General features: G+C 29.5%; 5 non-coding genes across 5 annotated transcripts; 2 read left to right on the forward strand and 3 right to left on the reverse strand.

Annotated features, from left to right (window-relative positions):
* Positions 1 to 10976: 10976 nt before the first annotated feature.
* On the reverse strand, positions 10977 to 11050 carry Trnan-guu (transfer RNA asparagine (anticodon GUU)). Its single transcript has one exon. It is a non-coding gene; the product is annotated as a tRNA-Asn (tRNA).
* A 1906-nt stretch (positions 11051 to 12956) lies between these two features.
* On the forward strand, positions 12957 to 13029 carry Trnar-acg (transfer RNA arginine (anticodon ACG)). The gene has a single exon. It is a non-coding gene; the product is annotated as a tRNA-Arg (tRNA).
* Positions 13030 to 16350: 3321 nt separating this feature from the next.
* On the reverse strand, positions 16351 to 16424 carry Trnan-guu (transfer RNA asparagine (anticodon GUU)). Its single transcript has one exon. It is a non-coding gene; the product is annotated as a tRNA-Asn (tRNA).
* Positions 16425 to 18329: 1905 nt separating this feature from the next.
* On the forward strand, positions 18330 to 18402 carry Trnar-acg (transfer RNA arginine (anticodon ACG)). Its single transcript has one exon. It is a non-coding gene; the product is annotated as a tRNA-Arg (tRNA).
* Positions 18403 to 26103: 7701 nt separating this feature from the next.
* On the reverse strand, positions 26104 to 26185 carry Trnas-uga (transfer RNA serine (anticodon UGA)). Its single transcript has one exon. It is a non-coding gene; the product is annotated as a tRNA-Ser (tRNA).
* Between the last annotated feature and the right edge of the window lie 203 nt (positions 26186 to 26388).

Below are 26388 nucleotides of genomic sequence, written 5' to 3' on the forward strand. Positions count from 1 at the left end.
TGTAGAGGGTCCGATGGTTCTAGACAGAAATAAGTTTTACTCAACTAAGCCTTATAACCCTTATAAAGATTTTTATAAAAATGAAAAGATTAGAATAAATAATGCACTAAGTGTGCAGCTAAGAGTAAATTGAGCTTTTAACTGAAAGTTTTTGATAATACAACAAAATAAAAAGTACAATGATGAAACGTAGATCATTAAATATTCCAAAGAATTACATCCTGATCTACGAGTAATTTTTTTTAAATCTGTTGTAGTTGATGATGGGGTGGGTCACCATAGCCACCATATATTTTAGTGATACAATATAAAATTCTTGTAGTGATGCAACTTGCATTTAGTTTGATGGCACCTTGTTTAGTTCCCCATATTTTTTTACCAGTTGTTTACTGTGTTTGTTTTAATAGAGAAACAAACGTTTTCAGCATTTTTTGTCTAAAGACAATTAAATCTGAGAAGCACTTCAATGCAATTTAAAAAAAAATCTAGGAATTAATACCCCTACTATCACCAACAACTGTAGTGACACATTTTAAATCTGCTTACAGAAATGCAGGTAAAATTATGCTTCACCACAATGAACCATCGCTGTTTGACTCTGCTATAACCACCAACGACAGAGCTAAATCCTATCATGCAAGACTGAAACAGCGGGTTAAAGTGCAAACACATGGATTTTTATTAAAAATTAAAATCAATATAGTATAATACTGGGATAATTTCGATTAAGTTTTTATTGTATACATTTTGTAAAAGTTAGGTAACAATCGGAAAAAAATTAAAATTTGTGCACTATTTTTAATAAAAGTTATGTTAATTCGTGGTAGTTCATGTTATAACGTTGAAAGCTTGGTTTGGTTCTTAGCTTTTGAAAATATTTTTATATAATCATTGAAAGTTTAATGAGAGAAATATCTGGATTTGATCCGTAGGATCTGTACAGATTTTTGATTTTATAATAAAATTTTTAATAATTAATTGTAGAATAAATTTATTTTTTTTGTCATATATATTTTATAAAAGAATTCGCGTTTATTCAATAAAATTAGAAAATAACTTTTATTTACGTAAAATTTGCTGTTAAATCACAATTTATTTTAAAATTATCTAAGGTCACGGAAGAACCAACTTAGTTTTAAAATATAATGAAAACATTTCATTAAAAAATTACATTGGGTGTAAATATTGAAAAGAAAAACTTATTAACAAATGTTTGCTTACAGAGGCAGAGCGTAAAATTTATAAAAACAATTGGGGTTAAAAAACAATTTAGGTCTGTTTTTACCATGCTAAACTTGAAAAAAAGAAAAAACTGCTGTACCCCACGCTCTTTACAACTACACCCAGAATACAAAGTTTTGTGTAAATGTCATTGTAAAATATTCAACCATTGTGAATTTTTTATGTTCATCCCTAGATCATCAAAAAAGTTCACACTACTTTAAAGAACTATGCCGTTGGACCAAATCTCACGCCCGATACAGAAAATACCTACATAAAGCAAATTTTCAGGGCTTAATAATAGAAAATGAAATTGGCCACCAACTGGCAAAATTCTATGAACTTCCACGATTGAATAATATCCCCTACAAAGCAAACATATAAAAACATTACTTAAACATAATTAAAAAATACAACATAACGTTTCAACAACAAAATTAAACCTTTAAACATAAATGCAACCAACCCCAAAAACACAAACGACATAAAACCCTGGTACTTAGTTTACCATAAAATATTGCCCAACCACATAAAAACCTTTAATTATAGAGAGACATAACAAACCCAAGATGACAATAATTGAAATACCGTAATGGACGAAATAATTAAACAGTCACACGGCTAAATTATAAAACGGAGGTTATAAAAAAATATATCTCTTCATCTATGTTAATCCTGTCAACCTCATATTGTTGTTTATTTTCTTTGCGTTTTGTTTGCTACATATTTTTTTTATTTATTTTCATTGTTCGCTTATTTAACTTGTTAAAATTTGATGCTATTAGAACCTAATTAACCTGAAGATACACAGCTGTATCAGGGGTTTACAAATGAGCACCAGAAAGCTTAACGAAAACACGAATAATGTGTTTATAGACAAACTCCGGAATGTGCTGTCAATCATATATCGTTTTATATCGCGTGACACTTCACTTGTTTTCTTAATTTGAGTCATTAGATCGCCTATATATAGTTTGATTTATTTAGCTTATTTTTGAGGGAGATAAAAAATACGTATAAAGCTATAGTTATTGTTGTGATTATTTGCATTTTGTATATTTCAACCAAGTACTTTGAATCTATCTCCGTTTCGCTAATAAAAAGTGTAAACTGTTTTGTCAATAAATAAGCTAGCCATCTAGTTAATAAGGAGTCAATAACATTTTCACAAACCAACCCCAATTAAAAATAAATAACAATAAACTCTACAACGATTTTGAAGCGTCAGATGAATTAGATTAAGAGGTGGATGATCTGGAACAATACGGGCGAAGCAACTGGCTTGTTATTCACGGATGTAAATGTATGCCAAGAGATGCTTTACCATTCCTGTTTCGGTGATGTATGTATTGGACACTCAAGTCTACCATAGGTATGTCATTGCGCATAAGGATATAGATACTGCCCACGTTCTACTATCAAAACGGCGGGACAGTAAACCGATTATTATTAAGTTCGTTCGGCGTGATGTGCGTGACGATGCGTTCTGGCATAAAAAGAGCATGCAGGGCACCGGTATGGCGATCACCGAGTCACTAACAAAGCGCCGGCTGCATCTGGTTCACCAGGCGAAGATAAAGCTTGAGGCAAACCTTTTTTGTATAGTTCATTAACTTAAGTTGTGTAGCTTTATAAGATAAATAATGGCACATGAAACTTTTAAGTACAATATTTGCTTTACAACTGTTAAAAATAGACAACCAGCAATTCATCACTACATCCATTTTAAATGTCTAAAATTAAACAAACTAGAATTACTTTTGTGGAATTGATTGATTGCTTGTGCAACTAATCCCTTTACGTAATACGGAGTAATAGGAGAGATGACGCTTTTATTATGTGTATGGACATCGTAAAGCTAGCCAATGCAAATAAAATATCAACCTGGCTTATAACTGTAAACAAATAATAAACGCCTGGTGCGAAAATAACGATATCAGCTAGAAACTAATTAACCCAAAGACATACAGCTGTATTAGGGGTTAACACTGACACACTAAGAAAAATTAAGCTTTACGAAAACACGAATTAGGTATAAGTAACTCAAAAATGAATTAAAATTTTAATTTTTATCACTAATTACTAATAAATAGATGTTTGTTTATTAAAATTTAAAAATTGTTATTACTTTTTTAAATCTTGGTCTATTGTATTTGATAATATCAGTAACTTAAAAATAGATAAAACTTTAATTTTTGTTTGTTTATTATATTTAAAATTAAAGTTCGACATTAAGTATTTAAAATTTGATATAATGTATTTTATAATATAAGTAGTTAAAAAACATATTTAAAAAATAATTTCTGTTTATTTATTTTATGTAAATGCTTGTTTATTTATTAAAAATCAATTTTAGGAATTTAAAATTTAGTCTAATGTGTATCCTAATATTAACAACTTAAAACTCGGTTAAAATATTAATTTTTGTATATATAATATATTTGAATACTTGTTTGTTTATACTAGATGTTTACGCATATCTTTATTTATTAAAATTTATACTAAACATAATCAAATAATTTTGAACCATATTTTATTTATCAAACCAATCTAGTTGTTTTTATTCTATCTAGTCAGAATTTTGAAAGACAATAACTCCTGTTCTTTAAAACTAAAAGTTCTAAATTTTTAGTATGTTTGTTATTATCCCAACGAATTGCAAACCTCCTATTTACGACATTTTATTGTCACTAATTACTAATTATTGATATGTATTTGTTATTCAAATTTAAAGAATAACTCTTTCGAAATTTTAATATGTTGTTGGTATTATTATTTTGTATGTTGCTGTTCAAAATAAATATTTAACTTTCGCTAATTATTGTTTTTATTTTACTAATAAAATAATGGATTAATAGCGTTCTGGTCGATGTCAAATATCGTCTTTTTCGCTGTCCGTGTTAAAGTAAAAAGTATTGGTTGAAAATACAAGTAGAATGTAAAATTCAAAAACGGTATGAAAATGAATTTTTTGGTTGTTTATAAAAATTATTAATTGCTTGTTTTTTTTATTAAAATTAAATCAATATTTGTTTTATTACATTTTATTGATTAAAATTCATAATACAAATAATAAATTTTATTAAATTCCTATGATATTCTGCAAATGAAATTTATTCCATAATTATATTACAAAGTTTAATACAAAAAATGCAATTTTGGGTTGGTTTAATAAATTTTTATCGCGTTGGTTATGCTTTATTTTTTCTTTGTTTATTAAGTTTTATTTTCTCTAAATTTTAAGGCCGCAGGACTGGACTTAATTTGTATTGTTTTTCACTATTAATTCCTGTAAGCGTCGTAAAAAATTTCCATCCCGTAGTTTGTGCTCCATTTGCGATTACTTAAGGAGTTTTTTTTTTTGTTTTATATCTAGCGTGTTTATCTTGCTTTAATTATTATGGTTCGAATTCGCAGAGAATTTTTTTTGGGTAATTTTTTCTTTTTTTACTTTTTGTCTTACATAAACCGCTGCCAGTTTCTTCTTAAATCATTGTCAGTTTTTTTTTTATTTCTAATGGTATTTTGTTTGTTGGCAGGAGCTTATTTATATAGTCATCAAATTGTTAATATTTTATTTGTTCACGTTTATATTTTTTACAGTTTACTATATGAAGGCAATTATTTTAGATTAAAAATAATAACTTAGCAAATTTAAATTATAAAAAAATTAAAATTTCTTGTAGTTTTTTTTGATATATTTCGAAAAGTAAGGAGGAACTGCAGCACTATAACAAATGTTTGTAGTCTATAAAACGTAAGAAGTTAAAATACTTATAATTTAATATTTTTTTTAACTATCATTACAATGCCAAAGCGAAAATCTCACAATCAAATTTTGATTGATCAAAAACGAAAAAGAAGAGCTTCAATAGCAGCTAGTGAAGCTGATTTAGAAGATCCCTTTAATAGGGCTTAAGAAAAGAAAAAATATTATGAAGACAATAAGTTGTTGTATTCACAAAGAGATCGTGAAAGGTACTTAGCAAATCCACAGTACTTTAAAGACATTGCCAAAAAAATTACGAGGAAAGTCCCGAAAAAAAAACAGACGAGCCGCAATAAATATTTATTGAATCCGCAATACACTATTTCAAAGATGATTTTAGGTATAATGAGAATCCCGAATATACAAAGGAAAGAACACAACAACGTTTACAAAACAAATCCCGCTTATGTTAAGAATATGACACAGGAGAAATACAAAACAAATCCCGAATACACAAAGAAGAAGACATAGAAAAAATCTATTATATACGATCAACAAAGTTTTGGAATATAACAAGTTAAGACCGGATCAACCACAAAAAAAGATGAAAACGTCAAAGCCGCAATTAATTTGTTTAAAGCAAAATCAAGAAAAATGTGTGAATACCCTTGCAATATTTGCCATCGCTTTTTTGGAGGGATTCTGTCGTTCAACTTAATGTTTTAAAACACCAAGCCCATGCTTATACTACCGAATTCGAACATCATGGCCTTAAATGGATCTGTTCAACTTGCAAGCGACTTTTTCTAAAAGATTCCATTCCTCCGTTGAAATATTGAAAGAGAATCACCCAGCATACAAAGGTTAGTAACGTGTTAGCTAATTTATATAGTGTTGTGTTAAGCTTAATATAAATTTCATAATGTAAAATTTCATCACAAATCGTAAAATCGCAACGAATATTAGGCTTAAAAAACACACAATAAACAATATTTTAAATCGCTATAGAGCTTTTTTCTTATAATATTTTTTCTAGTGACCCGACTTTTTTTTTATTTACAATATGTTAAAGAGATAACAGAGTTAATGTCTGCAATTTTCATTGCTATAAGAAAAAATAGGTCGCCTTTGTTAACCACTATTACTCCTAAATTATTGCTTAATCAAGAATCTTTATGATAAAGGTTACAAATTTATGAAAACTGTAAGAGGATCACCAGCCTACTGGGAGAAAACAATGAGTGATTTGTTTGCTCAGTCATATTTTTTTATGTTTTAAAAAGGTTTTTATTATATTTTTAAAGGTGACCGCCGTTGGAAGGAGATTGTTCAAAGCATTTGCAATCAATTAAATGTTGAGTACAAAAAGACTTTATTTGGTCTGAGTACTGTCAGTTGATTGCAAGCAATCCTGTGATGGCTACGAGGATGTTTAATCGACGAAGAAAATGCTTCTTTCATGATTTGTTGATGAACAAATCAAATCCAGTGGAAGAAGTTGTTGAATATTTTTACAGGGTAGAGTTTAAGGCTAGAGGTTGGCCACACATTCATGCTTTGCTGTGGATCAAGGATGCTGCTGTGTTTAAACGTGATGATCCTAAAACCATCAGTGCATTCATTGATCAACATATAACTTGTGAGATTCCTTATCCAGAGGTCGTTCTTAAGCTTTATGAGATAGTCACTTCTACACAAACTCATAGCAAGAGACACACCCGATCTTGTAAACAAAACTTGTCGTTTTAATTTCCCTCGTAAAATATCCAATCGTACATTTATATCTTAACCTAAAAATACAGCAAACAAACTATAGGAAGTTAAAAAAGTATTACTTCTCATTTTGGAAGCTATCAATGAGCTAAATGAGTATAATATTTTTTCTGCATCTAAAGTTTTTAAGTTTGCTTGTATATCCCAAGAAGAATTTGAAGATGCTGTTAATATTTTAGGTACACGAAACCAGGTTGTTTTAAAACGCAATTCGAAAGAGATGTGGATAAATTTCTACAACCCAAATTTATTTTGCTCATGAAATGCAAATATGGACATCCAATATGTTTTAGATCCAGGTATTATAATAAACACAGTTTTTTTAATTTTTTTATGTGCTATAAAGTGACAATTGGTTTAAACAATATTCATTGTAGATCATAATTAATTTAAATTTTACAGTTGTGTTATGTACATTCTCTCCTACATCACAAAAGAAGGGAGGGAGGTTGGAATGTTCATTAAACAAGCACAGAAGGAGGCGCGTAAAGAAAATTTGGATGCGATGAAAAAACTGAAGTCACTTTCTAATGTCTATCTTAGTCATTGGTAAAGTGTCTGTGATGGAAGCGATCTATCGTGTTGGGGATTTACCATTGAAATCAAGTACTAGAGATGTTTTTATACATGTAGATGCTGACAGTATCAGAACCACGGGTGACCTAAAAACAATCAATAATTTCAAAAAAGATAAACTCCAGCTGTTTTTGTTTATCAGAAAAGTTTTTATTTCTAAGATTACTTTTTCATAATATATTATAAAACCTTTGTTTTAACAAAATTGTTTGTGGCATGTTTTAAATCATAAAATTATTTTTTTCTGGCTGCATTTATGTAATATCTATTGTATATCTTTTTATTCACTTTGATTAAGATATTTTACTATTACTTAAATGTGCTTTCCAATTTAAAAAACAACAAAACATTAAAAAATGAAGTGTTCTTTAAATAAAAATAATATATAATTTAAATAAACAAATGGTGTTGGTAAACAATTCATTATTTATTTTTGGTGAAGTTAAAAAAATAAAATAATAATTGAGCAATTATAAGTTCAAACCCCAGATCCCACGACAAGGGGTTGCTCTTATCCAGGAAAAGAAAAGGGGTAGAAAGTAAAACTTAAAAGGAAACAAAAAAAAGATTAAAAATAATATTTATAATTCAAAGGAAATAAGAAAAATGTGAAAAGTATGGGACTAAGAGTAGCAAGTTAAAAATGTATAGACTAATATAGACTGAAGCGAAAAAATAATAAATGTAATTATAGTTTGATGAGAGTGTAGAAAGATTTATAGAAAATTTTAGCTTTACAAAAAAAAATAAGATCAAATATAAAAAAAGCATTGGCCAACTAAAAACAAAAAAAGAGTATTGGTCAATTAAAGTAAAATGTATAAGTCAATTTAAAAACAGAAAGATGTATAGGTCAAATAAATGAAAGAAAAATGTAAAGGTCAAATAAGGTAAAGAAAAATGTATAAGTCAATTAAAAACAGAAAGATGTATAGGTCAAATAAAGGAAAGAAAAATGTATAGGTCAAATAAAATAAAGAAAAATGGATAGGTCAAATAAAGGAAAGATAAATGGATAGGCTAATTAAAGGAAAAAAATGTATAGGCTAATTAAAGGAAAGAAAAATGTATAGGTCAATTAAAAAAGATCAATTAAAGCAACGAAAAAATAAAATAGTATAGTGCAGGTAAATAAAAACCAGCCAATATAAAATAAATAAATAGTCACAATAGAATAAATTTAAAAATTATCAATCAAATTCATACGCAACAGTAAACCAATGTGCACCAGCTACTCCATTACAACGCTCAGTTGACTGTTCAACATTGTTAACTATAACAATTCTAACATTATTGGAGGGTGGGTGTCTTCACCTTGAATGATGTGTGGGGCCATTCAAAATGTCTTGTTTTAACAAATTAATTGGTATGGGTGAATTTATCCAATGTGTGGGTTTATTAATACCAAAATGTAAAACATGTATCTGCGTGAGAATTTGAATTATGTCATCATTACTTAAAAAGATATTATAAAGAAAATAGACAATAATAAATTAAGATTAAAATCTTGCTAACTCAATATTTATTAGAAATTTTTTTAATTGTTTTCAACACTGGGTAAGGGAAAATTTTTAACCTAACGCATTTTCACACGACAGGTAACACTGCGTTGCGCTGCGTTAACTTTACAATTTTTAGGGATTTTTTTTAAATTTTAATAAACAATATCTACTAAAAGTATACCGCTTACGAAATCTTGCGTAAATTTTGCTCCTAACACAAAACTTGCGTAACTTTCGTACGTGTGAACGACGTTACGTTGCAAACGCCGTGTAAAAGGGCCTATACTTTAAATAATAAACTATTAAATGTAAAAATAGCGTGTTTACAGGGAATAATTTACAATATTTCTGAGGGATCCAGACCCCCCTAGCGGTGTTGTGATTTTCTAAAATTAGCCCCCCCATTTATTTAACCCACGAGCCGCCACTGCCTATGTATATGTTGTTGTCCTACTCTTATTGTTTAAGTGTTTGTGTAATGTACATAACTATTCATAAATAGCATCTGTTTGCAATAAAAAAGGCTATTTATCTAATGTGCTATTCAAAAAGTATTTATTTTTACATAACTTACTTTAATTTTGAAAGCAATTTTTCCAACCCATTGCACATGTTTTATCATGTAAGATCATTGGCCTTGTAATATAACAAAAACTGTTTAACAGGATAACCATTTACGATAAATCTAAAAGGAATTGCAAATTGTATTAATATTAGTTGATTTATCTGGTTGAGCTGCAATAAAATCAACCTTACTTTTGTTAGTGTATTCCACCAACACAGTTTTAATAGTAAACCGACAGACAGAGAAGTGCACTTAATGACTGTTGCACTTACAAAATGCTCCTGTAAAATAATGTCGAACTAAGCTTTTAGCTGCAAAAAAACAAAATATTTCTTGATTACAAAAGTTTGCTGTTTAATTAACTTCTTACATATCAAAATATTTTTGATAAAGTTACTTATTTTATTTGATAAAGCGGTTTGATAAAGTTACTTATTTTAAATATAAAGAAAATATTTTAAATATAAAGAAAACTATTTTTATCTCTGGGTTGGCCTTTCGGTTAATAGCCAAATGCGCCAACCATTGCAACACAACAACAACTGATTCGCGACATTTTTATTAAATTTGCAAAACATTATTATGGTAATAAAAATGAAGCAAGATCAAAATTATAATAAAAGAAATGTTTAACAAAATAAATTTGACCCTGGGTGGACTTAAACCTTCAAACTTTCTCCTAACAGCTGAACGCCCTAACCGATTGCGCGACGGAGACGATTATTTTGCCCACTTTGTTTGAATTTGCAAAGCAAATTAATATAATAAAAATGTAATAATATATTTCGTTCATGAATGGGCCCGAACTTTCAACCTTTCGGTTAAGAGCAAAACGCGCCAATCTATTGCGACACAAATACGACTAATTCGCGACATTTCTACTAAATTTGCAAAGCAAAATTATAATGATAATAAAAATGAGAAAAAACTAGTTTCGTCCTTGTGCGGGCTCGAACCTCCAACCTTTCGGTTAAAGAGCTAACGCGCCAATGATTGTGACACAGAAACGACCGATTTGCAACATTTTTATCAAATTTGCAAAGCAAAATTGTAAAAATAAGACGATTATATATTTGACCCTGGGTGGACTCGAACCGCAATCTTTTTAATTAAATAGAAAATAATAATGATAAACATTTATCTAATAATTAAATACATAAAATTTGATTTAATAATTTAGTTGATAATCTTAATTAAATAATGTTCATGATTATCTTCATTTATTAATAGAGATTAATTTTAAAAATGAATAAATGATTTTAAATCGTATTTTATTTATTAAATAAATCTAGTTGTAAGTATTTTTGCTTGTTGTGATGATGAATTTAAAATTACTTTGACACAATTATTGCATTCTTTAAAAAAAAAATAATTGTATGGGATATCACTCTTTTCAATATAAATATATCAAAACAGTTTTACAAACGTTAACATGTGCATCACCAGCTTTTTTTAAACACCTTTAAAAAACGGAAATAATTTTATAAATTCAAAATCAGATGATTGATTTAATGGAAGTTAATAGTTAATAGCCAAATGCGCCAACCATTGCAACCCAACTGATTCGCGACATTTTTATGAAATTTGCAAAACATTATTATGGTAATAAAAATGAAGCAAACAAAAAATTCGTCCCTGGGTGGGCTTGAACCACCAACCTTTCGGTTAACAGCCGAACGCGCTAACCGATTGCGCCACAGAGACGACATTCATTGCTACACTTGGATTGAATCTGAAGATTAAAATTATAATAATAAAAATGTAACAAAATATATTTGACGTTGGGTGGACTCGAACAACCAACCTTTCGGTTAACAGACGAACTCGCTAACTGATTGCGCCATAGAGACGACATTTTTTGCCACACTTGGTCTAAATTTGGAGATCAAAATTATAATAATAAAAATGTAACAAAATAAATTTGGCCCTGGGTGGACTTAAACCTTCAAACTTTCTCCTAACAGCTGAACGCCCTAACCGATTGCGCGACAGAGACGATTATTTCGCCCACTTTGTTTGAATTTGCAAAGGAAATTAATATAATAAAAATGTAATAATATATTTCGTTCATGAATGGGCCCGAACCTTCAACCTTTCGGTTAAGAGCAAAACGCGCCAATCTATTGCGACACAAATACGACTAATTCGCGACATTTCTACTAAATTTGCAAAGCAAAATTACAATGATAATAAAAATGAGAAAAAACTAGTTTCGTCCTTGGGCGGACTCGAACCTCCAACCTTTCGGTTAAAGAGCTAAACGCGCCAATGATTGTGACACAGAAACGACCGATTTGCGACATTTCTATCAAATTTGCAAAGCAAAATTGTAAAAAAAATACGATTATATATTTGACCCTGGGTGGACTCGAACCGCAATCTTTTAAATTAAATAGAAAATAATAATGATAAACATTTATCTAATAATTAAATACATAAAATTTGCTTTAATAATTTAGTTGATAATCTTAATTAATTAATGTTCATGATTATCTTTATTTATTAATAGAGATTAATTTTAAAAATGATCAAATAATTTTAAATCGTATTTTATTTATCAAATAAATCTAGTTGTAAGTATTTTTGCTTGTTGTGATGATGAATTTAAAATTACTTTGACACAATTATTGCGTTCTTTAAAAAAAAATAATTGTATGCGATATCACCCTTTTCAATATAAATATATTAAATCAGTTTTACAAACGTTAATATGTGCATCACCAGCTTCTTTTAAACATCTTTAAAGGACGAAAATAATTTTATAAATTCAAAATCAGATGAGTGATTTAATGGAAGTTAAAGAATCTGTATTTTTTCATTAATCTTAAAGGTAGATGAACCAATTTTGGCTATAAAAAACTTGGAAAGTACACCTTTATCTTTTTTAAAAGACAACGTTTAACAAATCTTGCTAGATGGTGGACTAGATTGCAGAACAAATCTTAAAGGTCAGTGTTTTTTCAAAACTCCCTTATATTACCCACCACTTGCCTGAACATTACCAGACAGGATTGCATAATTAGTGATAACAAATTTTATCTTGTTTAAAAAAACTTTTGAATCGAATCAGTATTTTAATCATTTAGTTACCGAGGCTTTTATGCTTAGTGATGAAGCGTCTGTCCCGTAAACAGGAGATCCTGGGTTCAATCCCCAGAAACGCCTAATATTATTTTACTATAATGAAGTTGGTAGTTATTTTAAAAATAATTTTTTCTGATTACTTTAAAATAATACGTTAAATTTTAAACTCCACGAAGATTTGTAAACCTAACCTGACGTTTATGTTAAATTAGGCTTTTGTTTATCTTTCGACTGTAATTAATAGCTTATGCAAATTCTAACTCGCGAATGTAAAAAAAGTCGACTAAATTTTAATAGTTTTTTGTACTTTTTTCTTGATATTCTGTGCAATGTTTTTGCACAAGTAGCAAATTTAATAATTTTGATTGTTCTTAAAGATTGGTTGTGTACAAGAATATGAGATTCCGACTATTTAAAAAAAATTAACACTAAATTTACTTTGAAGTCCAAATCCATGTTGTTTGGACCGACTTAGCATTTTTAAAGTTTTGATTAAGAAAATATTATTTATCAAATTGGACATTGCGGGTGCGTGGCGCAATGGATAACGCGTCTGCCTACGGAGCAGAAGATTCCAGGTTCGAGTCCTGGCGCGCTCGTATTTCATTTAGCAAAATTGTTCCTACTTTAAGTACGTGAAATACTTATTTATGCTTAAGACATATTTATTTGTTCACTTTTCATCACACACAGAGTTACGGTTGCTAATTGAATCACACGATGCAATTGATAAAGTCGGTTTCATTTCACAATGGCATTGTGACGTTATATAAAAGGGCAAAAAATTTGTACCTTTTTGCATAGGAAAGGGTGACCCTTGCCTAATTTTTTTTAAATCATTTTAAAATTAATAAAACAAAAATAAACAATTAGATTAGGTTAAAGTAGTGATTGGGCTTCGTGAAATTATGCTTAAATACTTGCTTGATTACTAAAAAATAATGTAAATATTTTGCTTTTAAATTTAGTTTGATTATATTATACGACATCGATGCGTGTTTGTTTGCTGAAATTTATTTAAATAACACGATTAGATATATAAAACTGTTATTATATTGCAAAACCTTTAATTTAGTAACCATAATTATTTTTGTAATTGCGACAAAAATTATTTTAAATCCTTTTATTAACAAAAGTAAATTAATGTAAAAGTTGCAACAAATATTTGCAGCTGGCCATCTACCCACAACCAGCAATTCGAATTTTTATCACTTTTGCTCATTTATTAAACATATATGAAGTTTTACAGATGTGATCCTACAACTTGAGTTGTAACAAAGAATGTCTATTGGCCTACGAACAATATGCCTTTTTTCTTTTAACTTTATTAATTGTTAGTCTACAAATAAGATTCGTTTGATTAAAATTCGATAAAAAATGTTAAAATTTAACATTCGTTTGTTTAAAATTTGACAATTTGTTCAGCAAAATTTTATAAAATTTTGTTTTTAAAAATTATGCAAATAGCATATATACCTTATTCAAATAGAAACAAAGTTAGTTGTTGGTTGTTAGAAACGGTCAAAAGAATAACAGCAATTATAACTGTTAAGAAACTGCATATCTACACATATTACTGTAAATGATAAAATAAAAATAATTAAATCACAAAAACCATGAAAAAATGACAATGCCATGGGACAAGCATTTAAATAATTGAATAAAATCACGCTAGCTGTTTTAAGAAGGAAAAGCAAGAGTTGTCGTGACCTATTGGTAAAGGCTATCAAAAAGGAACCTATTCAGCTCTGCAGGCACAAGTTCAAATCCTGCCGAAAACGCATTTTTTTTGCATTTTTTAATTACAAATTTAATTAAATAAATACAATTTTAAATACAAAATTAATTAAAGTTACCTTGAAAAGTAAACAAAACAGTTGTCGTGGCCGAGTGGTTAAGGCAATAGACTTACAATGTTTTAGGCGCTGTCCGCACATATTCGAATCCTGCCGACAACGAGTTTTTTTAATTTTTTAACTAAAATCACCCTAGCTGTCTTAAAGGAAACAAAGAGTTTTTCCACATAAAAATAAGTAACGTTGTTCGGTGGATATCGTTGGACAGTACCTTCATAAAAAAACTTTTACTGGTCGTGCGGTAAATGATTGACGCTAATGGGGATCGATCCCAGGACCTCCTTTTTACTAGGCAGGCGCTTTAACACTATGTTATAATGCCTTTAAAGAAAGTCAATGTATCAGTTATGTCGTTACAAACAAATGTATTTAAAATAAAATAAAGTATTTTAATATTTAAATTCTTGTTGAAAACTCCCAAATTGAATGATCTATGCATCATAACGTTAAAACGCACGTCGAAAATAAAAAAAACTATTTCTACACCGGAAATCGAAGCCGAACCGTCTGGGTGAAAACCAGAAATCCCAAGCTTGACAAGCATAAACTTTACCACCGATGTTTGATATTGTTTCTAAGATAAGTTTTGTTAAAAATGGAGTGTTGTAAATTTATTAATTAATAACTGCCTTTAGTTGTCGGTTGTTTACAAGAATATCAAATTCTGTCTAATTTCTTTCAAAATTAAACGCTAAATTAAGTAATGTTCAAATCCATGTTTATTGAGTGGCTTCTGTTCAGTAGAACAAAATTGCCCTTCGTCTTTAAAACAAACATTTGCCTTTAATCAAAAGCTAAAATAAATCGTTAAAATAATGGTTTAATTCCAGAAAAACGAAGTTGGAGGTTCCATGTGTAAAGAGTTTCAAACAAATTTGCAAAGAAAATATTTTAAATATCAAGAAAACTATTTTTATCTCTGGGTTGGCCTTTCGGTTAATAGCCAAATGCGCCAACCATTGCAACACAACAACAACTGATTCGCGACATTTTTATTAAATTTGCAAAACATTATTATGGTAATAAAAATGAAGCAAGATCAAAATTATAATAAAAGAAATGTTTAACAAAATAAATTTGACCCTGGGTGGACTTAAACCTTCAAACTTTCTCCTAACAGCTGAACGCCCTAACCGATTGCGCGACGGAGACGATTATTTTGCCCACTTTGTTTGAATTTGCAAAGCAAATTAATATAATAAAAATGTAATAATATATTTCGTTCATGAATGGGCCCGAACTTTCAACCTTTCGGTTAAGAGCAAAACGCGCCAATCTATTGCGACACAAATACGACTAATTCGCGACATTTCTACTAAATTTGCAAAGCAAAATTATAATGATAATAAAAATGAGAAAAAACTAGTTTCGTCCTTGTGCGGGCTCGAACCTCCAACCTTTCGGTTAAAGAGCTAACGCGCCAATGATTGTGACACAGAAACGACCGATTTGCAACATTTTTATCAAATTTGCAAAGCAAAATTGTAAAAATAAGACGATTATATATTTGACCCTGGGTGGACTCGAACCGCAATCTTTTTAATTAAATAGAAAATAATAATGATAAACATTTATCTAATAATTAAATACATAAAATTTGATTTAATAATTTAGTTGATAATCTTAATTAAATAATGTTCATGATTATCTTCATTTATTAATAGAGATTAATTTTAAAAATGAATAAATGATTTTAAATCGTATTTTATTTATTAAATAAATCTAGTTGTAAGTATTTTTGCTTGTTGTGATGATGAATTTAAAATTACTTTGACATAATTATTGCATTCTTTAAAAAAAAAATAATTGTATGGGATATCACTCTTTTCAATATAAATATATCAAAACAGTTTTACAAACGTTAACATGTGCATCACCAGCTTTTTTTAAACACCTTTAAAAAACGGAAATAATTTTATAAATTCAAAATCAGATGATTGATTTAATGGAAGTTAATAGTTAATAGCCAAATGCGCCAACCATTGCAACCCAACTGATTCGCGACATTTTTATGAAATTTGCAAAACATTATTATGGTAATAAAAATGAAGCAAACAAAAAATTCGTCCCTGTGTGGTCTTGAACCACCAACCTTTCGGTTAACAGCCGAACGCGCTAACCGATTGCGCCACAGAGACGACAATCATTGCTACACTTGGATTGAATCTGAAGATTAAAATTATAATAATAAAAATGTAACAAAATATATTTGACGTTGGGTGGACTCGAACAACCAACCTTTCGGTTAACAGACGAACTCGCTAACTGATTGCGCCATAGAGACGACATTTTTTGCCACACTTGGTCTAAATTTAGAGATCAAAATTATAATAATAAAAATGTAACAAAATAAATTTGGCCCTGGGTGGACTTAAACCTTCAAACTTTCTCCTAACAGCTGAACGCCCTAACCGATTGCGCGACAGAGACGATTATTTCGCCCACTTTGTTTGAATTTGCAAAGGAAATTAATCTAATAAAAATGTAATAATATATTTCGTTCATGAATGGGCCCGAACCTTCAACCTTTCGGTTAAGAGCAAAACGCGCCAATCTATTGCGACACAAATACGACTAATTCGCGACATTTCTACTAAATTTGCAAAGCAAAATTACAATGATAATAAAAATGAGAAAAAACTAGTTTCGTCCTTGGGCGGACTCGAACCTCCAACCTTTCGGTTAAAGAGCTAAACGCGCCAATGATTGTGACACAGAAACGACCGATTTGCGACATTTCTATCAAATTTGCAAAGCAAAATTGTAAAAAAAATACGATTATATATTTGACCCTGGGTGGACTCGAACCGCAATCTTTTAAATTAAATAGAAAATAATAATGATAAACATTTATCTAATAATTAAATACATAAAATTTGCTTTAATAATTTAGTTGATAATCTTAATTAATTAATGTTCATGATTATCTTTATTTATTAATAGAGATTAATTTTAAAAATGATCAAATAATTTTAAATCGTATTTTATTTATCAAATAAATCTAGTTGTAAGTATTTTTGCTTGTTGTGATGATGAATTTAAAATTACTTTGACACAATTATTGCGTTCTTTAAAAAAAAATAATTGTATGCGATATCACCCTTTTCAATATAAATATATTAAATCAGTTTTACAAACGTTAATATGTGCATCACCAGCTTCTTTTAAACATCTTTAAAGGACGAAAATAATTTTATAAATTCAAAATCAGATGAGTGATTTAATGGAAGTTAAAGAATCTGTATTTTTTCATTAATCTTAAAGGTAGATGAACCAATTTTGGCTATAAAAAACTTGGAAAGTACACCTTTATCTTTTTTAAAAGACAACGTTTAACAAATCTTGCTAGATGGTGGACTAGATTGCAGAACAAATCTTAAAGGTCAGTGTTTTTTCAAAACTCCCTTATATTACCCACCACTTGCCTGAACATTACCAGACAGGATTGCATAATTAGTGATAACAAATTTTATCTTGTTTAAAAAAACTTTTGAATCGAATCAGTATTTTAATCATTTAGTTACCGAGGCTTTTATGCTTAGTGATGAAGCGTCTGTCCCGTAAACAGGAGATCCTGGGTTCAATCCCCAGAAACGCCTAATATTATTTTACTATAATGAAGTTGGTAGTTATTTTAAAAATAATTTTTTCTGATTACTTTAAAATAATACGTTAAATTTTAAACTCCACGAAGATTTGTAAACCTAACCTGACGTTTATGTTAAATTAGGCTTTTGTTTATCTTTCGACTGTAATTAATAGCTTATGCAAATTCTAACTCGCGAATGTAAAAAAAGTCGACTAAATTTTAATAGTTTTTTGTACTTTTTTCTTGATATTCTGTGCAATGTTTTTGCACAAGTAGCAAATTTAATATTTTTGATTGTTCTTAAAGATTGGTTGTGTACAAGAATATGAGATTCCGACTATTTAAAAAAAATTAACACTAAATTTACTTTGAAGTCCAAACCATGTTGTTTGGACAGACTAAGCATTTTTAAAGTTTTGATTAAGAAAACATTATTTATCAAATTGGACATTGCGGGTGCGTGGCGCAATGGATAACGCGTCTGCCTACGGAGCAGAAGATTCCAGGTTCGAGTCCTGGCGCGCTCGTATTTCATTTAGCAAAATTGTTCCTACTTTAAGTACGCGAAATACTTATTTATGCTTAAGACATATTTATTTGTTCACTTTTCATCACACACAGAGTTACGGTTGCTAATTGAATCACACGATGCAATTGATAAAGTCGGTTTCATTTCACAATGGCATTGTGACGTTATATAAAAGGGCAAAAAATTTGTACCTTTTTGCATAGGAAAGGGTGACCCTTGCCTAATTTTTTTTAAATCATTTTAAAATTAATAAAACAAAAATAAACAATTAGATTAGGTTAAAGTAGTGATTGGGCTTCGTGAAATTATGCTTAAATACTTGCTTGATTACTAAAAAATAATGTAAATATTTTGCTTTTAAATTTAGTTTGATTATATTATACGACATCGATGCGTGTTTGTTTGCTGAAATTTATTTAAATAACACGATTAGATATATAAAACTGTTATTATATTGCAAAATCTTTAATTTAGTAACCATAATTATTTTTGTAATTGCGACAAAAATTATTTTAAATCCTTTTATTAACAAAAGTAAATTAATGTAAAAGTTGCAACAAATATTTGCAGCTGGCCATCTACCCACAACCAGCAATTCGAATTTTTATCACTTTTGCTCATTTATTAAACATATATGAAGTTTTACAGATGTGATCCTACAACTTGAGTTGTAACAAAGAATGTCTATTGGCCTACGAACAATATGCCTTTTTTCTTTTAACTTTATTAATTGTTAGTCTACAAATAAGATTCGTTTGATTAAAATTCGATAAAAAATGTTAAAATTTAACATTCGTTTGTTTAAAATTTGACAATTTGTTCAGCAAAATTTTATAAAATTTTGTTTTTAAAAATTATGCAAATAGCATATATACCTTATTCAAATAGAAACAAAGTTAGTTGTTGGTTGTTAGAAACGGTCAAAAGAATAACAGCAATTATAACTGTTAAGAAACTGCATATCTACACATATTACTGTAAATGATAAAATAAAAATAATTAAATCACAAAAACCATGAAAAAATGACAATGCCATGGGACAAGCATTTAAATAATTGAATAAAATCACGCTAGCTGTTTTAAGAAGGAAAAGCAAGAGTTGTCGTGACCTATTGGTAAAGGCTATCAAAAAGGAACCTATTCAGCTCTGCAGGCACAAGTTCAAATCCTGCCGAAAACGCATTTTTTTTGCATTTTTTAATTACAAATTTAATTAAATAAATACAATTTTAAATACAAAATTAATTAAAGTTACCTTGAAAAGTAAACAAAACAGTTGTCGTGGCCGAGTGGTTAAGGCAATAGACTTACAATGTTTTAGGCGCTGTCCGCACATATTCGAATCCTGCCGACAACGAGTTTTTTTAATTTTTTAACTAAAATCACCCTAGCTGTCTTAAAGGAAACAAAGAGTTTTTCCACATAAAAATAAGTAACGTTGTTCGGTGGATATCGTTGGACAGTACCTTCATAAAAAAACTTTTACTGGTCGTGCGGTAAATGATTGACGCTAATGGGGATCGATCCCAGGACCTCCTTTTTACTAGGCAGGCGCTTTAACACTATGTTATAATGCCTTTAAAGAAAGTCAATGTATCAGTTATGTCGTTACAAACAAATGTATTTAAAATAAAATAAAGTATTTTAATATTTAAATTCTTGTTGAAAACTCCCAAATTGAATGATCTATGCATCATAACGTTAAAACGCACGTCGAAAATAAAAAAAACTATTTCTACACCGGAAATCGAAGCCGAACCGTCTGGGTGAAAACCAGAAATCCCAAGCTTGACAAGCATAAACTTTACCACCGATGTTTGATATTGTTTCTAGGATAAGTTTTGTTAAAAATGGAGTGTTGTAAATTTATTAATTAATAACTGCCTTTAGTTGTCGGTTGTTTACAAGAATATCAAATTCTGTCTAATTTCTTTCAAAATTAAACGCTAAATTAAGTAATGTTCAAATCCATGTTTATTGAGTGGCTTCTGTTCAGTAGAACAAAATTGCCCTTCGTCTTTAAAACAAACATTTGCCTTTAATCAAAAGCTAAAATAAATCGTTAAAATAATGGTTTAATTCCAGAAAAACGAAGTTGGAGGTTCCATGTGTAAAGAGTTTCAAACAAATTTGCAAAGAAAATATTTTAAATATCAAGAAAACTATTTTTATCTCTGGGTTGGCCTTTCGGTTAATAGCCAAATGCGCCAACCATTGCAACACAACAACAACTGATTCGCGACATTTTTATTAAATTTGCAAAACATTATTATGGTAATAAAAATGAAGCAAGATCAAAATTATAATAAAAGAAATGTTTAACAAAATAAATTTGACCCTGGGTGGACTTAAACCTTCAAACTTTCTCCTAACAGCTGAACGCCCTAACCGATTGCGCGACGGAGACGATTATTTTGCCCACTTTGTTTGAATTTGCAAAGCAAATTAATATAATAAAAATGTAATAATATATTTCGTTCATGAATGGGCCCGAACTTTCAACCTTTCGGTTAAGAGCAAAACGCGCCAATCTATTGCGACACAAATACGACTAATTCGCGACATTTCTACTAAATTTGCAAAGCAAAATTATAATGATAATAAAAATGAGAAAAAACTAGTTTCGTCCTTGTGCGGGCTCGAACCTCCAACCTTTCGGTTAAAGAGCTAACGCGCCAATGATTGTGACACAGAAACGACCGATTTGCAACATTTTTATCAAATTTGCAAAGCAAAATTGTAAAAATAAGACGATTATATATTTGACCCTGGGTGGACTCGAACCGCAATCTTTTTAATTAAATAGAAAATAATAATGATAAACATTTATCTAATAATTAAATACATAAAATTTGATTTAATAATTTAGTTGATAATCTTAATTAAATAATGTTCATGATTATCTTCATTTATTAATAGAGATTAATTTTAAAAATGAATAAATGATTTTAAATCGTATTTTATTTATTAAATAAATCTAGTTGTAAGTATTTTTGCTTGTTGTGATGATGAATTTAAAATTACTTTGACATAATTATTGCATTCTTTAAAAAAAAAATAATTGTATGGGATATCACTCTTTTCAATATAAATATATCAAAACAGTTTTACAAACGTTAACATGTGCATCACCAGCTTTTTTTAAACACCTTTAAAAAACGGAAATAATTTTATAAATTCAAAATCAGATGATTGATTTAATGGAAGTTAATAGTTAATAGCCAAATGCGCCAACCATTGCAACCCAACTGATTCGCGACATTTTTATGAAATTTGCAAAACATTATTATGGTAATAAAAATGAAGCAAACAAAAAATTCGTCCCTGTGTGGTCTTGAACCACCAACCTTTCGGTTAACAGCCGAACGCGCTAACCGATTGCGCCACAGAGACGACAATCATTGCTACACTTGGATTGAATCTGAAGATTAAAATTATAATAATAAAAATGTAACAAAATATATTTGACGTTGGGTGGACTCGAACAACCAACCTTTCGGTTAACAGACGAACTCGCTAACTGATTGCGCCATAGAGACGACATTTTTTGCCACACTTGGTCTAAATTTAGAGATCAAAATTATAATAATAAAAATGTAACAAAATAAATTTGGCCCTGGGTGGACTTAAACCTTCAAACTTTCTCCTAACAGCTGAACGCCCTAACCGATTGCGCGACAGAGACGATTATTTCGCCCACTTTGTTTGAATTTGCAAAGGAAATTAATCTAATAAAAATGTAATAATATATTTCGTTCATGAATGGGCCCGAACCTTCAACCTTTCGGTTAAGAGCAAAACGCGCCAATCTATTGCGACACAAATACGACTAATTCGCGACATTTCTACTAAATTTGCAAAGCAAAATTACAATGATAATAAAAATGAGAAAAAACTAGTTTCGTCCTTGGGCGGACTCGAACCTCCAACCTTTCGGTTAAAGAGCTAAACGCGCCAATGATTGTGACACAGAAACGACCGATTTGCGACATTTCTATCAAATTTGCAAAGCAAAATTGTAAAAAAAATACGATTATATATTTGACCCTGGGTGGACTCGAACCGCAATCTTTTAAATTAAATAGAAAATAATAATGATAAACATTTATCTAATAATTAAATACATAAAATTTGCTTTAATAATTTAGTTGATAATCTTAATTAATTAATGTTCATGATTATCTTTATTTATTAATAGAGATTAATTTTAAAAATGATCAAATAATTTTAAATCGTATTTTATTTATCAAATAAATCTAGTTGTAAGTATTTTTGCTTGTTGTGATGATGAATTTAAAATTACTTTGACACAATTATTGCGTTCTTTAAAAAAAAATAATTGTATGCGATATCACCCTTTTCAATATAAATATATTAAATCAGTTTTACAAACGTTAATATGTGCATCACCAGCTTCTTTTAAACATCTTTAAAGGACGAAAATAATTTTTAAATAATTGATTCTGCCGCTGTTTCTAATGCTTTTTCTTCAATGTGGCTTGTGAAGTCTGCCATGTTATAATTACGACATCCTTCACATTCAAAACAGAATCAGTTGTGAAAATTTCTCCATTCTTATAGAATTCTTCGTAAGTGCTATAACCATCAGGCATGAGTTCATCTAAATGATGATGAGAAAAATACAATCGCAAGATTCTTTCAAAATAAAGATCTCCATTCCGTTCTTTATTGAACTGGAATAGTTATAACACATTGCATTATAAAAAAAACATGTAACTTACCTTTTCTTAATACGACCATTTTTTTAATAAAAACAGAGTCATTTTTTAATAAAAACACAGAATACTCTAATACATCTCCATCATCTGCTTCATCTTTTGAATCATCATAGATAACTCTATACTTAGAACAAAATTCTGCCAAACTGAGATTTTGGAATTGTTGCAAATCAGGTCGATTAAGATAACGATCCAATAAACTCGTCATCCCCACATTTTCCACACCATCTTTCACTTGCGATTGTAATACCGACAATGGTAAGGAAATTCTTAAAATAAAAGTAAAGTTTATAACAATAATACTTTTTTATAGACCTACCTAATATTTAACACCTAAATCAACAATGTTCACTAATTTAATATTAAAATTTCTTGAAATTAAACTTTAAATCATACAATTATAAAAAAAATTAATAAGGCAGTACTTCAAACATTTTTTATTCTTGATTTTTTTTTAAGATGAAAATAAGTTTAAACTAATAAATCATTTCTGCTATTTCCATCACAACGCTTTTGGGCCAAATCAATAAAAAGACTTTGGCGGATTTAGACACTTTCTCACAAATAATAATAAACGTTCCTGTCTGTACCAGTTCGCAAGCATACCTTTTTAAGCTATATATATGATAAAATTTACAAAGCTACAACAGATGTGTAGTTATATATTTAAGTATAATAGCTATATTTTATATGTTTATATTGATCAGTAAATTGGCGATCTATGACAACAAAGATAAGCGCTGATCGTAACTCTTAATTGTGTAAATATATTTTTTTTAAATAATTAAAATAAGTCAATAATCTATTTTAAATGAGTCAGTTTAGACTAACTACTTATTATAACTTTAAATTTTAAAATGTTTAAACAATCGACCTCTTGCGAAGAAATAAATGCAGAAGATATCGTTCAGGAGCACAAACGTATTAGCGTGCATATCCTAGAAACCCTGTATAAAAAACCTAGAAACCCTGTATAACAAAATAAACGAATGATCAGACGAAGACGAAAAACAATAAATCGGAAAATTTGGAAACGATAATTATATTATAATTGATGTTATAAGTCAAACTGTTTTTGCTTTTTTAAAATAAAGATTATAAAAGAGCTCGTTAAATTCCCACGAATAATATTAAAATTTTTACAAAATTTTATAGTTATATTGTTTTAGTAATCGCAAAATTTCAATTTTTCTGCATTAAGTATGGAAAATTTCTTTGCAATTGTTGTGGATTGAAATTAAAAATATATTTTACCACTATCATTGTATAAAATTAAACATTTTAAAAGTCGTATTTTTGCCTGTGCATTTTAGTCTACCGGCATACTGCATATCATATGTTTGTTTGAATGCCATCAATAAGATCATAAACGGATTTAGATATTTTAGGAATAAAATTTCATTTACAGTAATTAGACAAAGCCAGTAACAAAATCATTACAAGAATAGTATCACAAGTGAATTGAACAACTAACGTATTTATATCAACTCAAATGAATAAAAACTTTGACAGAATAGCATCACAGTAGTAACTGCATCCATAGTGAAAATAATATTTAATTTATTTAAATAAAAACTGCGATATGATTCTCCTCTCCTATCAGACTTATCTCAAGTTGGCCGTAAAATCACAACCGACGGAATAAGATCTAAACCGACGGAATAAGATCACAACTGACGGAATAAGATCATAACTGACGGAATAAGATCTAAACCGACGGAATAAGATCGCAACCGACGGAATAAGATCGCAACTATGGGATTAAGATCATAATCGACGGAATAAGATCGCAACTAAGGGAATAAGATCACAATCGACGAAATAAGATCGCAACTAAGGGAATAAGATCATAATCGACGGAATAAGATCACAACCGACGGAATAAGATCTCAACCGATGTCGTCTCTGTGGCGCATTCGGTTAGCGCGTTCGGCTGTTAACTGAAAGGTTGGTGGTTCAAGCCCACCCGCGGACGAATTTTTTGTTTGCTTCTTTTTTTACCATTTACCATTACTTAATTTAGCGTTTAATTTTGAAAGAAATTGGACAGAATTTTATATTTTTGTAAACAACCGACAACTAAAGGCAGTTATTAATTAATAAATTTACTACACTTTATTTTTAACAAACCTTATCTTGGAGACAATATCAAACAACAGTGGTAAAGATAATGCTTGTCAAGCTTGGGATTTCTGGTTTTCACCCAGAGACGGTCCAGCTTCGATTTCCGGTGTAGAAATAGTTTTCTTATTTTTGACGTGCGTTTTAACGTTATGATGCATAGATCGTTCAATTTAGGAGTTTTCGACAAGAATTTAAATATTAAGATACGTTACTTTATTTTAAATACATTTGTTTGTAACGACATAACTGATGCATTGTCTCTCTTTGAAGGCATTATGGCATAGTGTTAAAGCGCCTGTTTAGTAAAAAGGAGGTCCTGGAATCGATCCCCATTTAGCGCCTAATCATTTATCATTTACCGCACGACCAGTAAAAGTTTTTTTTATGAAGGTACTGTCCAACGATATCCACCGCACAATGTTACTTATTTTTATGTGGAAAAACTCTTTATTCCCTTTAAGGCAGCAAGCGTGATTTTAGTTAAAAAATTAAAATTGTATTAAAACTAAAATAAAAAAATCCGTTGTCGACAGGATTCGAACCTACGCCGGCAAAGCGCAAAAGATATCAAGTTGATTGCCTTAATGACTTGGCCACGCCAACTCTTATGTTGGATTCTCGAAGCAGCCAGCGTGATTTAATCAAATTATTTAAAATTGCATTAAAGCATAAAGTAATGCGTTGTCGACATGAGTCGAACCTGCGCGGGCAGAGCCTCAAAGAACTTAAACCTATAGCCTCCACCACTCGGCCACGACAACTCTAATGTTCCATTCACGGAGCACCTCGCGTGATTTTAATTAGTTAATTAAATTCGTATTTAAACTAAAATAATGCGTTGTCGGTAGGATTCTAACCTGCGCGGGCAGAGCCCAATATATTTCAAGTCTATCGCCTTAACCACTCGGCCACGACAACTGTTATATTGGATTCTCGGAGCAGCTAGCATGATTTAAATTAATTTTGTAATGAAATTGAAATAAAAATGCGTTATCGGCTGGACTCGAACAACTAAACTTTGTTCCTATTTGAATAAAGTATATATGTTATTTGTATAATTTTTAAAAACAGAATTTTAATATAATTTTGCTGAACAAATTGTCAAATTTTAATCAAACGAA

Source organism: Corella eumyota, chromosome 6 (assembly GCF_963082875.1).
Source record: "Corella eumyota chromosome 6, kaCorEumy4.1, whole genome shotgun sequence".
NCBI lineage: Eukaryota > Metazoa > Chordata > Ascidiacea > Phlebobranchia > Corellidae > Corella > Corella eumyota.